This window comes from Ammospiza caudacuta, chromosome 6 (genome assembly GCF_027887145.1).
Source record: "Ammospiza caudacuta isolate bAmmCau1 chromosome 6, bAmmCau1.pri, whole genome shotgun sequence".
NCBI lineage: Eukaryota > Metazoa > Chordata > Aves > Passeriformes > Passerellidae > Ammospiza > Ammospiza caudacuta.
In genome coordinates this window covers 63,496,977-63,515,996 of record NC_080598.1, presented here as the reverse complement: position 1 = coordinate 63,515,996, position 19,020 = coordinate 63,496,977, and positions in this window count along the sequence as shown.

The following is a 19,020-nucleotide window of genomic DNA, read 5'->3' as shown; positions in this document are numbered from 1 at the left end:
TTAACCTTCATCATCACAAACACAGTCCATGCTTTACATCCGGAAATGACCTATGGGTGGAGCATGAAGGACATGGACACGGGACACCCAAAAAATCCACCATGCAGCACAAGACCTTTAGGTGTTAGCAGTGTGGCAAGGGACAAATGCAGCTCAGAGCTTCTCAATCTACGCCTGTCAGTCTTCAGGAGGAGAGTCAGGGTGAGGAAGGGGAGTGGGAGAAGATCTTTGTGTGCTGGCCTGGTGGCTGCTGGTGCAGGAAGTGATGGATGCTCATTCCCAGCCCTCCCCCAGTGGCAGGAGACCAGTGGTGTTCCAGCACTCCAGCACAGGCAGGGAGGGCCTGGCTGCTTTGGGCAGCTGCCTGATCTCCATGTGCCTTGAGCCGTCCCGGCTGGATGCTCTCAGCTCTGACATGGTCTGGAGGAGAGAAAACAAGAGACATTCCTGCTGTGTGAGGGGAGCACAGGGAGCAGAGCTGTCCCACAGCGCCGTACATCACGTCCCGCTGACAGATCCTGACTGCAGCAAAGAGGCTGCACCCCAAAAATAGCCCCTTCCCTCACACATGAAATGAATAGATGGGAAGGCCTATGTGCACCCACACCTCTGTGTCCTGTCCTGTGCCCCAGCAGAGGAGCATCAGGAGTATCAGGAGAGGGATGCTCCCTATGGCCTCCCAGGAACAGGGTGGATGTGCCAAGGCTGGTGCAAAGATGCCAACCCCACCTGGTCCTGCATCTACCCACTGTATGTCCCAGCTCTTGGCCTGCAGCACCATGTGCATCTTCCATTTCCACCACCTCTGGGCTGTCCACATCATCTCAGAGAGCTGCTTTTCATGGAAGGCGTTTGTAGTAAGTCCCATGTGATGTTTTACCCATATTTTTTGCTTTACACTGAGAGAGGGAAGGTTTAGATTAGATTTTAGGAAGAAATTCTTCCCTGTGAGGGTGGGGAGGCCCTGAGAAGCTGTGGCTGGCCCTGGATCCCTGGAAGTGTTTCAGGCCAGGTTGGCTGGGGCTTGGAGCACCCTGGTCTAGTGGAAAGTGTTCTTGCCCATGGTAAGGGGTTGGAATGAGATGATCCTTCTAACCCAAATAATTCCATGATTATGATCTTAAGATTTTATTATATTCTATTGTAGCACAGAGCAAAATGTCCCCATTAGGCTTGCTGGCATCTTCCTGTTGCTATGCTGAAAGCCTGTTCGTGCTCTTCTTCCCTTCATCATCCTTGGAGGAAAACTGTCTTTTATTTTCTGCTGGAGAAAACGGAGAGCACCTTTCATCCCCAGCCCTGAACACTGGGGAGTGAAACAAAGGTGGTGGACTAATGCCATTAAAATTTCTTTGTCCCCATGCCCATATCTCCATGTCTGCTCCCAACCCAGGGGTGCTGGGTTTCCTCCTGGGTAGCAGCGCCAAGAGGGTGGAAAATTGGGGATGAATTGTTGAAAAGGCTCAGTTTGTGGCTCAAGTTGACGGCTCTGCTCTGAGGTCAAGGACCTGCTGCTTTTGCCAGCAAAAAGAGCCCAGATGTTTTTCAATTTACACAGGCGAACTCACTGAAGGCAGGTTAGCACTGTCATGCTGCATGTTTGGGAAGGACCCCTTCTTCTCCAAGGCCCTGGCATAAAATACACTCTGTGAAACAGGAGGTCAGAGTGCTGAAGTGATTTAAGAGCCTTTGCTCTGACTCAAGGATTTTGAAGGGGTCTTCGTGTTTGTTGTGTTTCTGGATTCTAATATCAATGAGAGAATTAAATCATTATATTAAAACATCAAAACACTAATGCTTTGTTTTCATTGGCATGAACCAAAATGATCTAACTCAAAAGCCATGAAATATCAGTCTTTTTTTTGCTGATGAATAATAAGATCTCTGGCTGCATGTGATAGTAAATTTAATAATGTCAGTGATTTGAAAGGTTTGAGTCCTAAACGTGAAGAAATGTGTTGTACCCCCTCCACCCTCCACCTTTTATTCTCCCTTCCCCCCGCACTACTGTCAGGAAGTTTTGTGGTAAATAAGCCAAAATGTGTAGATTAGAGCCCATCTCATGTACCAGGTGAGTGCCAAACTCCACATACCCAGTGCAAACCTCCATCTCCCAGGTGGTCTGAATTTGCTTATAGCTGGGTCCTGTAAGCAGATTTAATATTTCATAAGCACTGCTCCATCTCATGCCTATATTATTGACACCACATGGAAGTCAGGAAATTGGTTCTTTCTGGGAACAGTTTGCAGAAATATGCAGCCTGTCAGCTCCTTTCTCATGGGGTGCATTAACAGAGGGGCTCGCAATTACAAGTAATGAACCTTCTCCAGATGTCTGCAGCGACTCAGCTCCAACTTTATCTTCGACGGACGAGATGGACTTGACAAGATGGAATATTTGTGGATATAATGTAGCAACTTTGCAAAACGTGGAATTCCCAATTATTGCAAGGCAAGGCGAAGCATTCGGTAGAGGCGAGAACGCTGAAGTTTATCCACTGGATAAACAACAACCCCAAAGGAAAGAAGCTGTGCCATTTCCCCCCCTCTTGAAACCACCAATGTTCCCATGCTGTTTTAATTCTTCCTCTTTACGATACCGTTTATGTTACACACATTAAAGTTAAGTCATGTCTTTAATAAGATGGAAACTGGAAGTGAGATTTTGAAGAAAAAGGAGCTTGGAGTCCTAAATTTACTCTGCGCTTGGAGGGAACAGAAAAAACAACAGAAAGGATGGGATATACCAAAGAAAGCAATTTTAATTGTCATCTTCCATGGAAAATTGAACCCAGTCGTTCCCCACCGCTGTGAGTGCCAACGTACTGTGCTATATATGGCTGGGTGCTTATTTTAGCAGCTCAGCTGCACAGAAAAAGTGCAACCAAAGTGAGATTTCTCGGGTAAAGTTGTGCCTGCAAATGATGCATAGGGTTTTCTGGGTTGTAAATTTAAAAGCAGGTATTTCAGGGCCTGTGCCAGATAATTGGGACAAATCTCTTTCACTTTGGGTTTGACTAAGAGCGATAATTTCATGCTAATGCCCTCTTAAGGAAAACTTGTCAGGTGTGGCTAAAGAGATGCTGAATTATCTTTCTTTCAAATCTGAGGTCTCCTGGTACCCAAGTTGTAAGACTGGGGTCTCCTTGGGGAAGTATTTGTTGATCTTCTTGGGCTGAGCAGCAGGTTTGTTTGATGTGGATCTTCAAGATAAAATTACTGTGCTCCAGATGTTCCAGTTTAAATGTTTGTACATAGGGATTTCCTTGGTTGTTGAAGAGAGGAGACTCAAAACAGACTCGATCATTCATGCATCTATGCCTAGCACATGTTTTGCTATGTTTGGGGAGGCAAATGTCAAGAGGAGCTTTTATAAACAGGCCTTTCTTTCTCAGAGCATGGTTTGTTTACCAGGTAATATGCAGAGCAGGCTTCTGCAGTGCTAACAGCAATCTGTTGACTTAAACTATCACTCCTTTCCCACCAGCTCCAAAAATCTTCCTTTCTATCAGGATGAGAAAATAAAAGGAGAAATTCTGCTCCCTACCTGTTGTCTGCCAAGAGTGAGATGTGCTCTGCCTGCATCCCCATTGGTGGCTGTTGCATCTTGTGCAATGCCTTTTTCCACATGTGGGAAAGACTGAGCTCTGGGGATGCTGGACCCAGCTCGGCCCCAGGTGGTGTTGATCCATGAAACCCTGCTGCAATCAGGCTCTTTTTCCCCCTCAGGGTCTCCTGGGGCTCAGGACATTAATGCTTTCTCAACAAGAACTCACTCAATATTGTTCCTGCAGGACACTCACTCCGTTGGCACTTGGGAGTTTTGTCCCAGCTTAGGAAGGAGCAGAGACCTTTCCCATGTGGTTTAGTGCCAGGGAGGAGACAGTGGGCTTGCTTCCCCACCGTGACTCTTCATGGGTGTCCTCAGCAATTTGGGACAGTGACATATCTCCAGGCAGCAGCAAACATCTGTGGAGACAAACAACTTCAAAGGGTGGCTGATAATTATCAAAAGGAAGAGCCAGCTCTTTGTAAATAATAAGACAACCCACTGCAGGATGGGGTCTATCCTGATGCCAGTTTTGGTGGCATTGCATGCAGCAGTGGGGAACAGGGGTGGTCCCCTCTTTTGGGTATCTGCAGAAGTCACTGTAGGAGGTTGTGCTGCTTAAGGGGGAGCCAGGGTCTGGCTCAGCAGTTCCTATTCTCATCTGGTCATTTGGGTTGGCCTTGACATCCCAAGTAGGGCTTTGTCAGCCTGAGATGCAGAAGAGGGGTATAGTTCTTCACTTCCATGCATCCACATGCCCTGGTTTTGACAATAAGTCAGAAACTGGGGGAAGAACAGACAAATTAATTAAACAGTGTGGCAAAGCAGAAGCAGAGACAGGGAGATGAGCAGCAGGGTGGTGGAAAGGAGCCCTGCTCCAAGGCTGATCCAATCCTCTGTGCCCCTTGGCAAGGGGAAGGGGCTGTAAAGCCCTGTTTCAGCTGAAAGCATGAAGCAATATTGTAAATCAAAGGCAACTCGGATGAAGGGGAGAAAGAATGATGCATCTGACTCCATCATCAGAAGGCTAAAGAATTACTTTATTATACTATACTATGTACACTTCATCTAAACTGAATCTGCCATACACTCACTCTGCACACAACTGCTCACACTGCACTCATCTCTGATTCTCTCGTGACTGTCCCGTGACAGTCCAGCACACACACACACACACACACACACACACACACACACACACTTCTTGGCCCTGCTAGTTCAAGGGAACAGAACATCCTCACTTTGGGTAAACAATCTCCATATTGCATTCTGCTTTAGCACAACACAGGCACAGCAAGCGAGAATTGTGTTCTCCTTCTTTGCTTGTCTCACAGCTTCTCTCTGTTCAGAGGCCATGTGAATACCACAAAGCAACTGCAATTCTCCCCATCTTCCGAGGGAAGAGGGAAGTGAGCACCGCACGGAATTCCAACCCACACCCCTGCAGCCCCACGCTCCCCTCTCCCTTCTCCGTGCGCGCAGCCCAGCGCTGGCCACAGGACAGGGTGACCCCGCTGCCTGCGGCCACCTGCACCCGACACAGGCGGCGATCTCCAGACCCCGCAGCATCTGCGGCTCAGGCTCCTCTTTCCGGGCACCTCATCGCTCTCCATCCATGGTGGTGGTCCGGGATGAGCCTGCGGCCGCCCAGAGCAGCATCTGCCCGCAGCAGGAGCAGCGCTGCCGGCCCCGGGCTGCGAGCGGGCGGCCCCGGCGGATGCTTCCCGAGCGGCTCCAGGCGTTTGTAGTGAGAAAGGAATGTTCTTCCTGTCCCGCCCCATCCCCTTTCAAAGCCCTGCGTTTCCCAGCCAGCCATATGATTCCCTTCCCAATCTATTCTTCCCTTCAGCTGGATGTCACTATTTTAGGGGCTTCTCTAGCCTGTAATCACATAGGCAGTCTTTATGCTGTCTCAGGGGAAACATTTCCCTGCAAGACACAGAGCTTGAGCTCGTCTCCTTGCCCAAGTGAGGGATTCACCTGCAAAGTGCATGCACACACCTCTGTGATTTTATTGGATGCAGCTCTTAGAAGAGGCTGCCCAGAGAAGCTGTGGCTGCCCCTGGATCCCTGGAAGTGTCCAAGGCCAGGCTGGAAGGAGCTTGGAGCAATAGGATAGTGGAAGGTGTTGAAATGACATGATCTTTAGGTCTCTTCCCACCCAAACCATTCTGGGATTCTGTGATTTGTCCCTGCTTGTCCATGTGGACACCTGAGACTTGGCCTTTCATCCCACCCTTTCCCACTGGAGTGGCAGGAAATGGGCTGGCTTGGTGGTCTTTCAAGTGCTGCTGAAATGCAGACACAGCAGCCCTCACCCTGAAGAAAGGCAGGACTGTTCCATTTTCTTGTTACTCCTGCCAGATTTTGGGCCCTCATTCTCTGCAGCCGGAAGAAGAAACCCTTCACCCCCTGAGTGGCCAGCACGGAGGGAAGGAGAGCAGCTGTGTGCTGGTGCCTGTCCTCTGCAAGGTGACACACTGTGCAGGGTGACAGCCTGCCCCAGTCCTTGTGAGCTGTTCCCTGGAGAGCTGCTCTGGGCATTGCCACAAGCTCCTGGAGTTTGGTGCAAGGTTTGTTGCAGTGCTATGGATGTCAAATCCTGCCTGGCTAGACAATGGCTTAACAAACTGAAGACCTAAGAAGAATTGTAAAAAAAGAAATTAAGAAATAAAGAAGAAACAAGAAGCACAAGAGGGATTTTAGCCCAGAGAAGTGATCTTTCTAAAGCTGGGCAAGGAAAGCTTCTTGATTCTGCAGGATCTTAGACTTGTGGCTGATAAAATTCAATTTTATTTGGTTTAATTCTGACTTTTTCTTTCAGCATGTGATGATTTTTCAACCAAAAAATATGCTAGAAACTGAGCTGCACTTTTGCTATCCTGCACAGGCTCCCCCCAAATCATCTCTACAACATCACTCTGCAGCTCTCAGTAGTGCTGTTTTAGGCACAGAAACATTTGCTGTGTGCAGGTGCTGACAAAAACAGTGGGAAAGTCACAGGCTAGGCTCCAAGAACTTGAAAACTCTGTTTTACAGTGATCACAGTGACCTTACATGGGTGAGAGAGAGGAGGTTTGAACCTCTTCAAAATGTCCACTCCAACTGCAGTTTCCCAAAGAGGAAGATCTTCCCTGGGAGACTCCCACAGGGTGAAATGCTCTCTCTGCAGCTGAGGGCAGAGGTTGTGTTTAAACAGGAGGGTGAGGAGCAGGCTCACTCAGCCATCCCATGTGCGTGAAAAGCAGCTTCAGAGCTTCTTGTCTGATTTTTCAGCAGCTCACGGGGCCATGGAGTTGCTGGATGTGTTTTTTTGACCCCCCCCCCTCACCCAGAGCATGAGCCCTCTGCCCATTTGGCAGAGAGAGAAAGTGTCCAAGGCATCTGGTGGATCTTTAGGGTGAGCTTTGAAAGCAAAGTCCTTGGACACACACAAAAGTGGTGCCTGCCAGCAAATCCTTGGATTTTTTTTAGTATGGGAAGATACATCTCAGGATTGCCTCATTCCCACAACCTCAGCACAAACTCAGAGCAGCACAGGGGAGTACTCTGAAAAGAATGGCCTTTGCATTTTTGACTCCTCTCAAAGCCCATGTGAAGGATTCCCTGGGGAATGTACTCCTGGCTCCATCCATACTGACTGCACAGTCACTCCTGGCATTGCCACAGCTTGCTTTGTCCAAGTGTGGATGTCTGTGGCTTTTGTGTCCCAAAGGGGACAGTCCTCCACTCCATAACTGTGTTTTCTTCACTGAGTGGATTATTTGCTTCACACCTGAGGTGAAAAACCTGCGTGTATGCAAAACAGGCAAAATTGGTTTGGGGGATAAAATCAGGGAATGATAGGAAAGAAAAATGGCAAAAATAGGCAGAAAACCAGCCTGGCAGTATAAATGTAATTCTTAGGGTTAAGAGCCAGCAGGTGACAAACAGGTGCAGCTTTTCTGGGATAAAAGGATCTGTCCCACTTCAAACAGTGTACAAAACTTGCCTGTGGCTGGGTCTCCATGGGCTGTGCCTCTCTCCTTGAAGCCATCCATGTGGGAGTCTGACACCACAAAGGACAGCCCCAGGTGTCTGTGTGCCTCGTGTCACTGTCCTTGGCTGGCCAGCTGTCCCCTCTGTGGCCTGGCATGTGGCACAGGGGGCTCAGACCCCCGTGGCAGGGCCGTGCAGCAGGAGCAGCAGGGCTCCCACCGCCCCGTCCCGGAACACTTTGTCCTTGGATGCCGCTCTTGGTGCAAGGACAAAGACCTACGAGCCAACATAAATCATCGTTTGAAGTCTGCAATGACAGCATGGAGAAACACTAATGGGATCATTTAATAAAATCCACATTGTTTCCTTCGGGAAGCTGAATAAACAGCGCTATCAGGAGCTGCCTCAGCCAGCCCTTGAAGGCCAGCAGTGCGTGCTGTTGGGATCGTGCTCCTTGCACGCGGAGGGAGGCAGGGAGCTGGATCGAAGGGCTGATTAATCAAACGGTAGTTTGGCTCTGCTTGGGCCCACATGGAAGCTGGGATGCTGCACAAACACACCCTTCCCTTTGGTGGCGAGCTGGCCACCTCCTCAGGCCCAGCTGTAGGTGAGGGATGCACAGAGGAATGTGTGACGCCTCTTGTTTGCATTCACCCTCACATCCAGGGAGGACCCTGTGTCCTTCTGTGGCTGGTCCTGGCTGAGAATCCCCCTTGCTGCTCTTTCTGGGGAAAGCAGCTCAATTAATCCCTGCCAGCTTCATTCTCTTCTGCCCACTGTTGTTTGGGGACTGCCAACCCCCTGTCCCTGCTTGACATGTTTGGAGTAAGGCTGGGTGTGGTCATGTTCATGGAATCACAGAATCCCAGAATGGTTCAGATTGGAAGGGATCTTAAAGCTCATCCAGTCCCACCCCCTGCCACAGGTAGGGACACCTTCCACCATCCCAGATTGCTCCAAGCCCATCTGGCCTGGCATGGAACATTTCCAGGGGCAACCACAACATCCACATCCACAAATATTAATGAGTTTTGGCCTTGAGACAGCACCTAAATCCATTCCTCCTTTATTAATCTGATCCTAGGATGCATTATGATGCAGGGGAATCAAGGAGTTCTCAATGCCTACCCTTATATCTCAGTTCTTGGAGTCATGTCACTGAGAATTTCAGTGTTTGTTTAAAAACTTTTCTTGGATAAGGTGTGAAGCCTGAGATCACTTTCTAAACTCAAAATTTTTCTATCAAGAAAATTAGCTTTTAAAAAATGCTGTGGTTTGAGCAAGTGTCACAGTTTCAGGGAGTTTCTGGTGAGGAGTCCGCAGCCCATCAGTGCCAAGCCTCCTCTTCTTCTAAGAACATCTTCCTCCCCTTTTCCTCCTTTCCCACCTTAAAGGAGTAGCTGAGGAAGCTGGAGCCAGTGCTGCTGTTGCCATCACTGCTTCTGGAATTTCCTTGGCCAGTGTGGCTTTTCTCCCATTTCTGTCCCTGCTGACTTCATCCTTTCACCCCCTCTCCTAGTTCTGAAGGTCTTGGTGGACTCCAACCTCCAAAACCTCAACTGGCCTTTTAGGAAATCTAACATTTCTTCCTATGAGTCCTCAGTTGAAACCTCGTGGCCATTGCACCTTTCAGTGAGGCAAAACCCCTCAATTTATATCACTTCAATTTATTTCTGACTCTCATAATTAGTTTATCTTGCATTGATGACTGCTCATTCTGAATCATGGATCTGTTGCTGTGGCATTCAGTGCATTCAGGCCAAGGGGTCTCCTGATTTTCCTTAGTGTGTGGGTTTGGACTCTGTCCTGGTGCAGTTTTCATCAGATTTGGACCAGAGGGTGCTGGGCACTGGAACAGAATCCCCAGGCAATGGTCACAGCCCCTGTGAATTCAAGGAGTGTTTGGCCAAGGCTCTCAGACATGTGGTGGGATGTCCTGTGCAGGGCCATGAGTCAGACTCATGATCCCTGTGAGTCCCTTCCAGCTCAGGATATTCTTGGATTTGTTGGAGTCAGTCATGGATATAGACAGGACACCTCAGGGTGGATCCCTTTCTCTGCTCTCTGGTATTCTGCTGTTTCCTGGCTATCTCCAAGAAAATTGCTCTGCACTAATCTTTTTTTATCAATTGCAGCAGCTTGCTGGGTTTTCTTCTAAATCTTCCAGATGTCTTTGATCAGCCATGCAAAACACTTTTTATTTTCTCTTGAACTTTGCTTTTCTTTTGAATAAAAAGTGCAGCCAGGCTTGCTTAAGAGGCTTTCATGAGACAGTACCACTTTCCTTTCTATCTTATGGACCATGATTTGCCCTTTAATTTCACCAAGGTGACGCCTTGATTGGACAGGGCCAGGTGATTTCTGCATTTGGATCCAGTGGAGCTGGGATTTCCAGCCCTAAACTCCTTGGACTCTGGTACCAAAAATTGATCATAACATCACACAGCAGCACCAAAAAAAGAAAGCAATTCACTTCCTGGGTCCATCATTATCCATCATTAAACTCAGACACAAATCCAGGGGATTTAGACAATGCTGTCAGCAAGGTGGAGGTTGTTCCTGCCCTGCTGCACCTCGCCAGAGTTCTGGGAACAGCACATGGCAGAATAAGCTGATCTTTATGAGAATTTGCTGGTTGGTTTGTTAACTGTTTGGCAGCCTTCATCTGCCCAAAATGACACTGTAACTTAGAAGAGCATAAAGGAAAACAGAAGAGAGAAAGAAAAATCTTTGTTGAATCTAATTAGTTGAATCTAATCAAGGGCTACAAACACAACCATACTCGAATTATAACTGCGTCATTATTTCTTGACTGTAGGGCAGAGTTAAAGAAAGAATATCCTGAATGAACACACCCTGGACTGGTTTGGATTTCTTTCCCATTGCAATTTAATTCTGATTTTTCTGACCCTAGCTCCTGGGGCTTGGGATGAGTCCAACATCTCTGTAATGGTGTTACTCCACCTGCAGCTTCCACTTCAGCCTGGATCTCTGTTTAAGACTGCTTATTTTTCAAAATTGCAACAAAATTATGGAATCACAGAACAGTTTGGCTTGGAAGGGACCATAAAGATCATTTCATTACAATCCCCCTGTCATGGTCGAGGGTGCCACAGACTTGATCAAGTTGCTCAGGGTCCCAGATTCCAAAGACCCTCTCCAGGACCAGACCCACTGTGAAAGAATGGGCATACCTGCTCCCATCAGTGCCCTCTGTTTGCTTCATCCTCCTGCTGTCCTGGAGATTTGGATCCCACTGCACCATGCACATGCCCGCCTGTCACTAAATCCCACTTTGTGCCTCTGCTCTGGAAAAAAGTGGCAGCAGAAAGGTCAGTAGAGCTAAAACAGAGGTCTTAGGATTCATTTAGGCCTGTGTCCTGGTTTGAGGACTGAATAAGTCACATAGAGAATACACTGTGATCCACAAATACCATTTTGGATACATAGAAGAACCTTTCTCATGATGAGGAGAGTCAACCATCAGAACAAGTGACCCAAGGAGGCTGTGCAGTCTCCATCCTTGGAAGTTTTTAAGACTGACTGGATAAAAACCTGTGTTGAGCTCAGAGGTCAGGCTAGGGACCTCCTGATGCTCCTTTCAGCCCAAGTGGACTTGTTTTTATCAGATAATGGGTTGGACTTGATGATCTTCAGGTATTTTCTAACCTAAAAGATCTTGTGGTTCCACAAGTTTCCAGATCATGTGGCCCTGTGACAGCTTCAGACCCTGTGACACCTTTCCAGACCCTGTGGCCCTGTGTTGATGCGCCCTTGGTCCCTAAATGTGGTGGAATCCAGCATAGCAAGTGCATGATCTTCATCTTGTGCCCAGGTCTCAGCTGGGATCTTCCCTGGGCATCTGGGCCTGGAGATCAGGGCTCCCACCCAACAGTGGCCATCCCATCACTCCTCATTCACAGCTCTCTCAGGCTAGGACGGGCCTGGAAGGGAGAACACTCACAATCCAACGGGTCTCCACACCCCAGGGCTGAAGGTAAGTCCTTAAGATGTGTTGGCATGGCATGGAAAACATGGACTGGTGAGCAAAAATCAAGCCAGCATAGCATCCATAGCATCTCTCTGGGATTTGGGTACAACTGCACCTGGGAAGGAAACAAGGCCTGGGAGAATTCTCACCCTCTTGGGCCAAATATTTTCAGGTTTTGAAGCAAAAAAATGGTTTGATTTGGACAAGACCTTAATATTATCTTGTTCCAACCCTCTGCCATGGGCAAGGACACCTTCCACTGAGCCAGGTTGCTCCAAGGAATGTTTGATGGGAATCCATGACGTTATTATTAAAGGCTGTCTTCCCTCCCTCAGCAGCAGAACTGAAACCCCCAGGGATTGCTCCCACATTGCTGGAAGTGCCAAAGCTCAGCACAAGCAGCAAAAAGAGCCAAAAACCCTTCAATCAGAGAGGGCCCTGCTGATAGGAACACACCCTGTCTGGGGCTGGGGTGCACTGGAGCAGGGTGGAGGGTATCATGGGCTGAAGAGCAGCCAGCAGTGCTCTGCCTTTTGTGAGCAAAACACACATCAGGCTTGCAGGAGGACATGCAAAGTTATCCATCTGCTCCACACAGCTCCAGGAAGGCCTCGGCTGGATATTGAATCCAGCTTTTGGCACCACACTTGAGAAAAGATGTGGAATCCTTGGAGAGGATCCAGAGGGGAAGAACAAAGGGGAAGAGAGCTCTAGAAAACATGACCTGTGAGGAGACACTGAGAAATTTGGGGTTGTTTAGTCTAGAGAGGAGAAAACTGAGGGAAAATATGATAACAGCCTTCAAATATTTTGGATTTCCCCACTGGATGTGAGATAGGAGGCAGTTCCTCTGTGTCTGCTGGGGCCAGGAGATAAAGTGATTAGGCCAAGGGCAAGGATGACCAAGGTCAGACTTTGGAAAACATTTTTCAAGGGTGAGAACCAGGATTCCTGGTGTGGGAGGAGGTGTAAACTCCATCAGTGGAGGTTTTCAAGAACAAGTTATTTAGCCATGTGTCTGGACAGACTGGTTCATGAGAAAACCTGCAGCGGATGGATCTCTTGAAGTCTCCGTGACCAACCCTGTCCCATGTGAATTCCCTCTTGCTTTGTCCATGGGGACTTCTAAAAGTGCTGGGGAATCATCCTATCCTCTGGAAATCCCCTCAAGAGCTTCTTCCACTTCTCACAGAAGTGCTACCCCAGCAGCTCTGAAGAAGGAGTGAGGACGGGGCTTCCCAAAGCAGCAATCCTTGGGCCACCTGCAGTCAACATCTCCAGGCAGGAATGCTGAGGCTTGCAGGGAAGCTGGAGGCTGCAGAGACGGGTGTTGGAGGAAAACAGTCGTGTCAGGGGTGGGAGGTGCTGTGGGTGGTTTCATTGTAGTTGTTTTTGTAATTTATGGCTGGTGAGCCTGGAGTCTGGGAGGAGTGTTCCTTTTTATGCTCTTTTGAATAAATCCAAATAAATAAATTCAGGGAGAATCTCCAAGGCAACCAGGGCCCGGCCAGCATATAGCTGTTAAGATTAATATCTGCCTCTTGGACTGCGCCAGACGACCAGAGAGGGAGCTGGCAGGGATCTCAAAGCACTTTGTAGAATGTGTTGGAAATTCTGGCGAGTTATATGGTGCTCCGGTGGGAACTGAGGCGTTGGGCAAAACCGGTCCCAGTGGAGGGTGAAATATGGGACGTTCCAGCCCAGAGTGTTTTCCTTGAGCAAAAGCTATGAGCATTTTTAAAAGCAGAGGACATCCCAGCTGGGAAAGTCGCACTGCTTTGCTCAGCCCTTGAAATGCCACCATTATGTGGGGTGGGGGGAAACATCATCCCCTCTGCCCTTTTGGATGTGCTGGGAAGGGGAGGGAGAGACAAACCAGGCCGTCCCAGGCTCACTGCATCCCCACCATGGTTTTAGCAGATGGAGGAGGACACCAAGGGTTGAGCAGAACAGCCAAAAGACCAAATTCTTTTGGAGGGGAACAGGGTGCCGCCAGTAAAATGTCACCGCCCAGCTGAAGCAGTGACAGAATAATGGATAAGGGTGAGCCCTGAGGAAATTTTGGATACTGAACACTCTCAGACACTGTGTTCAATAATTTTATGACACGGGTGTTCAGGGGAGTTTCTCCCGGAAACATTTGTTTTATAAATGGCTCATTTTCTAATTACATTCTGCAGGGCTGAGCAGCAACAAGAAAAAGGAAGGGGGAAAAAAAAAAAATAAAGGGAGGGCCACAAGTCCTGCCAAAGCTGACTTGACGCACGCTTGCTGCAGCTTTCACTTTGATGTGAATGAGAAACATCCCCCAAATGCAAGTGATAGCCCTGGAGGGAGATCTCCCACACAGGGAACCTGCACCTGTGGGACCAGGAGCAGTGGGGTGGCCGAGATGGCTCCAGCAGGGAGTGCCCAGGGCAGGGGGCTCTTGCTGTGGGCGGTCACGGCCGCTCTCCACAGGCTTCCCAGCCAGCCTGGTTCCCACCCACACAAACCATCTCTGTGGTGTCTTGCTCTTGATTGAAGAGGGCATTTGCAAATGAATCCCATTGTGGGGAGGTAAAGGAAGAGTTAACCACTTCCTTCCAAAGAAACCAAGGAAAAGGCCACCGTTTCCTGACATGGGGCAAGCCCAGCCCAGCTGAGCAGCAGGGGATGGCGGGGAGACCCTCACCCGTCCTCTTCAAAGGAGCAGGGAGAGGTTAGAGTTGTGCTGGCCCTAACCACCTCCTTCCAACCCTTAACAGGGGAGCTTTTGGCTCAATGCTGTGAGCCCAGGTATCCCGCAAAGTCAGGAAAGAGCAGCTTTAAAGGCCGGGGGAAAGAAGGGAGGTGAAGGATGCGACCCATCTCCCCACTGGAAGGGAATCTGGTGGCCACATGTATCCGCGTCCTCTGGCTTGATGATGATGATGAAAGATGTCATGCTAGGAAACTCTGGAGATCAGAGGCACGCGGACCACATACCGGCATTTCAACACGAGAACACAGCTCCCAGCGCCTGCCCAACCTCGGAATTTGCACCTTGTAACACGAGGAACGGACATCTGTAGACGAAAGGAAACCCCTGGTGTACACACGGGTTTTATGGAGCAAAGGGGGGGCTCCTTCATCCCTCCAGCGCTGCCCTGCTGCCAGCTCTTCCCTGTGGGATGAGGAGTCCAAGTTCCAGCAGCACTGGTGTGTGTGTTTGTGCGTGTGCCTACGTGCATGGGTGCACACGCGTGTTATTCTGGGATTAGGAATCTTTTCCAGGCTCAACAACAAAGGGTGGCACATGGCAGCTATTGTCCTCGCTCAGCCAGGGTGAAGTCGGGGGAGGTCACAGATGTCCTGACCATATTTAGCTCTCAGAACAGGATTCATTTAGTTTAGCTGAATTTTTTTCTTCTTCTTCTTTTCTTCTTCTTTATTTTCCCCCCTCTCTAAGGAAGAAACTGCTGGCTGGCTGACAGGGAATGCAAGTCACAAGTTTCAGGACCAGTAAAGTTGTTGCTCATCCTGGAGAAAGTCTCAAGGAATGGCTGCTTCTCAGGGGAAGGGCAAGATCCTGGTGCTCTCTGGAGCCAGTCTGATTCACTGGTCACCTCTGGTAATGAGGGAGCTGTTTCATACAAAATCAGGGATTTTGGCAGGGACCTTTCTGAGCAAGCACTGCCATCTTCTCCTTACCCTTCATTTGTGTGGGGTACAGCATTCCCCAGAGCAATTCCTTCCACCAACCGTTTGCAAGCCTGCCCCCTTAATGAAAATATGAGGGAGGGAAAAATAATCCCCCACCCAGTGACCCTCCCTCTCTTTGCCAGATGAGCTGTTCCTCAGAAACACCTGTCTGGTAAATTAGAGTGGGAATTGTAAACGCCAAGCACAGCATATTTTCCTTCGCCACCAATATATTGAAGTTGCATATGGTGCCCTGGGGGAAAGGGGATTGTTTCAAGTCAGATTTTCAAATCGTGAGCAAATCCTTGGGAGAGAGATTCGCTGATTTACAGAGGAGCTTGAGAACGTATCGCCATCCCGTGCTTCCAGTGAGGAAAACACAGAGCAGGATCTGGGGGCATTCACCAGGACCAGGACCAAGACCAGAACCAGGATCACCTTTCTGGCCAGGTCAGTGCAGAGGAGGATGGTACCAAACAAACAGAGGCTGGAATTAGAACTGGGGTGATTTCCAACTCAAACACATGCAAATTTTAATCATTATGAGTTAAAAACCAAGAGAGGTCCCCTCTGCATTCAGATGTCCAGGTTTAAGGCCAGGGAATGGATTCAGCCACATGGAAATTGCCAGCCCTGGTGGGAAGGGATGTAGCAGAGAAACCAAGGGATGGTTTAATGTCCCCTTTTTTGTCCCCTTTTTTGTGTCCCCATAAGTGATGAGTCTGACCAACCCCACCATCCCAGAGATGGGAATTTCCATCCAGGAGCCGTGCAGGAACCCTTCACATAAATACAAAGTGACTGAGGCTTTTGGATCATTCCTGAATAAATGTTAATGCAAATAAAAAGCATTTAGGTAAGTGTTTTGTCGTTGGGTCCCCTCCTGGCTAGAGTAAGTGATTGTTCCAGATTTATGCACTATGTGTTGTTTTTCTTGGCACTTTGTGCAGCGCTGTGGTCTCCAAAGGCTTGCAATTTTAGGGATACTTTTTTGATATTTAAAGAGAGCCTTTTGGCTGATTTCCACACACTGCCTACAGTCACAGATGCTCAAACTTCTTTCCAGTGACTGCCACTAATCAGGCAACACCTTCGTGCTTAACATCTTGCCCTGGAGTTGACCCAGGGACCAATGCATCCCCATTCCTGCACGCTGAGGTTGTGGCATCCCCAAAAAATGGTGTGTGCATAAGTCCAGTAAAGCTGGAGCAGTTGGAAAGCCTCTCCTTCTAACAGGTACTGGCTGCAAGAATTCAATAAAAAATAATAATTATTCAATTTAAAAATTGTTATAGGTTATTCAGTGAAATACAGAGTAAATACCTATATATGTATTTATATATATATAAAATGAGAATATTAATTTCTTTCTGACTGTGGGACATCGGCGGGGTTCAGTGGAAGGGAATAATTGAAAAGCAACATGGAAATGTGGAATCATAGAATCATCTAAGTTGGAAGAGCCCTCCAAGGTTGTTAAGTCCAACAATTAACCCAGAACAGCCAAGCTCACCACTAAACCATATCCCTAAGTAATAACATAATAATAGTGCAATAACATAACAGAATCTATTGGAAAGTATTATAATAATACATAATAATATAGAATAATATGTACAGTATAATAAAGGCAGAGAGGAATCAAAGGAAGGTATTCTCGGTTATCACCAAAAATGTTGTGGCAGATTATTTTTTAGATTTTAGTTTGTTAAAAGGACTTTGTATGCCAAGTTCAGGCATTTATATCCCTGCCAAAGCCTCCAAGGGGAAGGAGCAAACATGGATGCTGCTCCCACCTATCCCAGCTCCCAGAGCCAGGCCACGCTGCTCCATCCACTCATTACCAACCCTGCTAATTTTATTCCTGATTATTTATGTTTTTTCATGAGCGGCCATTAAATGTTCATTTGTTAAAGGCTTAACACATTCCATTACACCACAAAATTTATATTTGTAACAAAACGATGTCTCAGAGTGATTCAGAATTAAATTAATGTGACATGGACTATTTATCAATATGGCAGCTGGGCTGCTCGGGAACCAGGGATGATTTAGTGGCCTGGATGTGTGCAAACCTATGGGCTCTGCCCTGGTATTTCTCTCATACTGCAGAGAAACTGATAAAATAATCCTCCAAAGTACCTCAACATATGGTTTAGATCATCAAAGAGAAAAATACTTGTAAAAGCACAAAGAAGGAAACCAATAAACATGTACATCTTACCAGTTAACTCCCTCTGTAGGAAATGTAAACCATGAAGGATGGTGGGGTTTGAGTCAAATTCTGTCATTTGTGTATTTTTTTAATTACAGTAACATGCTGGCTTAAATTACAGCGTGTCCATGCAGACAATGGCCGTGCAGGGAGGAGGCAGGAGCTGGTGCAAATCAGCAGCTGATTTACACCAGCAAATGACGATTCCAAACCTGGAACAGAATGATTTGGGTTGGGAGGCACTTTTAGAGGTCATCTGGTCCAAACCTGTGTGGGTTTGTCACTCTCCCAGGCCTCACTGGCTTGTTGTTCCTAAAAGCAGAAATTCACACCACAGTGCTAAGTTTTGCAGTCTTTTTATATTTTTAAATAAGCACAGTTTCCTTGTATGTAAGATTTAATGTTTCTTCTTAGAGGGGAGCAAGGCTAAATTCAACCTGTCTAGTGGCAGATTCACATCAACACTTGTCAGGTATTTTATCAGCTTCTATTTTTTTTAAAGAAATTGGAAGTCTTCATATCCTTGTGATTTGCTCTACCACGTACCAGACTTTAGCTAGTGATATAGACTAAGCATATGAAGGTTATTTATAAAAAATAGATCCATTTTGGCTACACAGCATTAAGTCAGCAACCTGTTTTCAAGTGTGCTATGAAGTAAAACTCTCCTTGCATTTATTCTCATATTCCAGCACCAAATGAAAGCAGGAAATTAAGTGAAGCATATCAAGACACCTGAGGCACTACTACAGCACACTTGAATTAATAAATATCCTGAATTTTCAAAAATAAACTGTATGATTGCCAAATATTTACCAAATTTCAAGTGCCAGGCAATGTTCATAGTACAGATGATTTTAGGAACAGATAAATTTTTCTTCTGATGGAATTCTCTTTATTTTCCCATATCCTTTTAGCCACATGGAAATTATTGTCACTTTTGAATTTCAACATGTTGGAAGATTTTTTTTGCCATGACATGCTTCAAATACTTTTTACTCTTTTGAAGGAGTATCTAGAATTCTTCGTGGGTAAATCAGCCATTTCCCAATGATTATTCTCTGGGTTCTTTTATATTTTTTCATGTCAAACTTTTTGCTTATAGCAGTGCAGGACTTATTTATGGCTTCCCTGAACACCCTCCATTTCCTAGAAGACAATGCCTGTCACCTGCAGCAAGCAGAGAAATTTATGGAGCACATCCCAAGCTCCATTTGTGATGATGTCACTCTCTCTAAATGGAATGACTCCTCCACCTATTGTCAATATTTCAAGTGGGAAGTACCAAGCTCAACCTTAAATGGATTCCACTTGGATTTCTTTCTCATCGATCACACAGATAAGCTCCATCATCTTGTTGTCCCACAGCCTCAGTCTTCTGGAATAAAGAAATGGGATTTCTTCCAGCTTTGTTCTGCACGTGTCAGTCTGAGCTCAGCCAAGAAATTCCTCCTTCGTACCCCTCCATTGCACCCCAAATCCCAGCACAGATCCAGGATGTGAGCCCACACCTCACAGGGACCCCACCACACATTTTAGCCTGGAGCAAAGGAGGCTCAGGAGGGACCTCATGGCCCTGCACAGCTCCTGACAGGAGGGGACAGCTGGGGTAGGTCAGGCTCT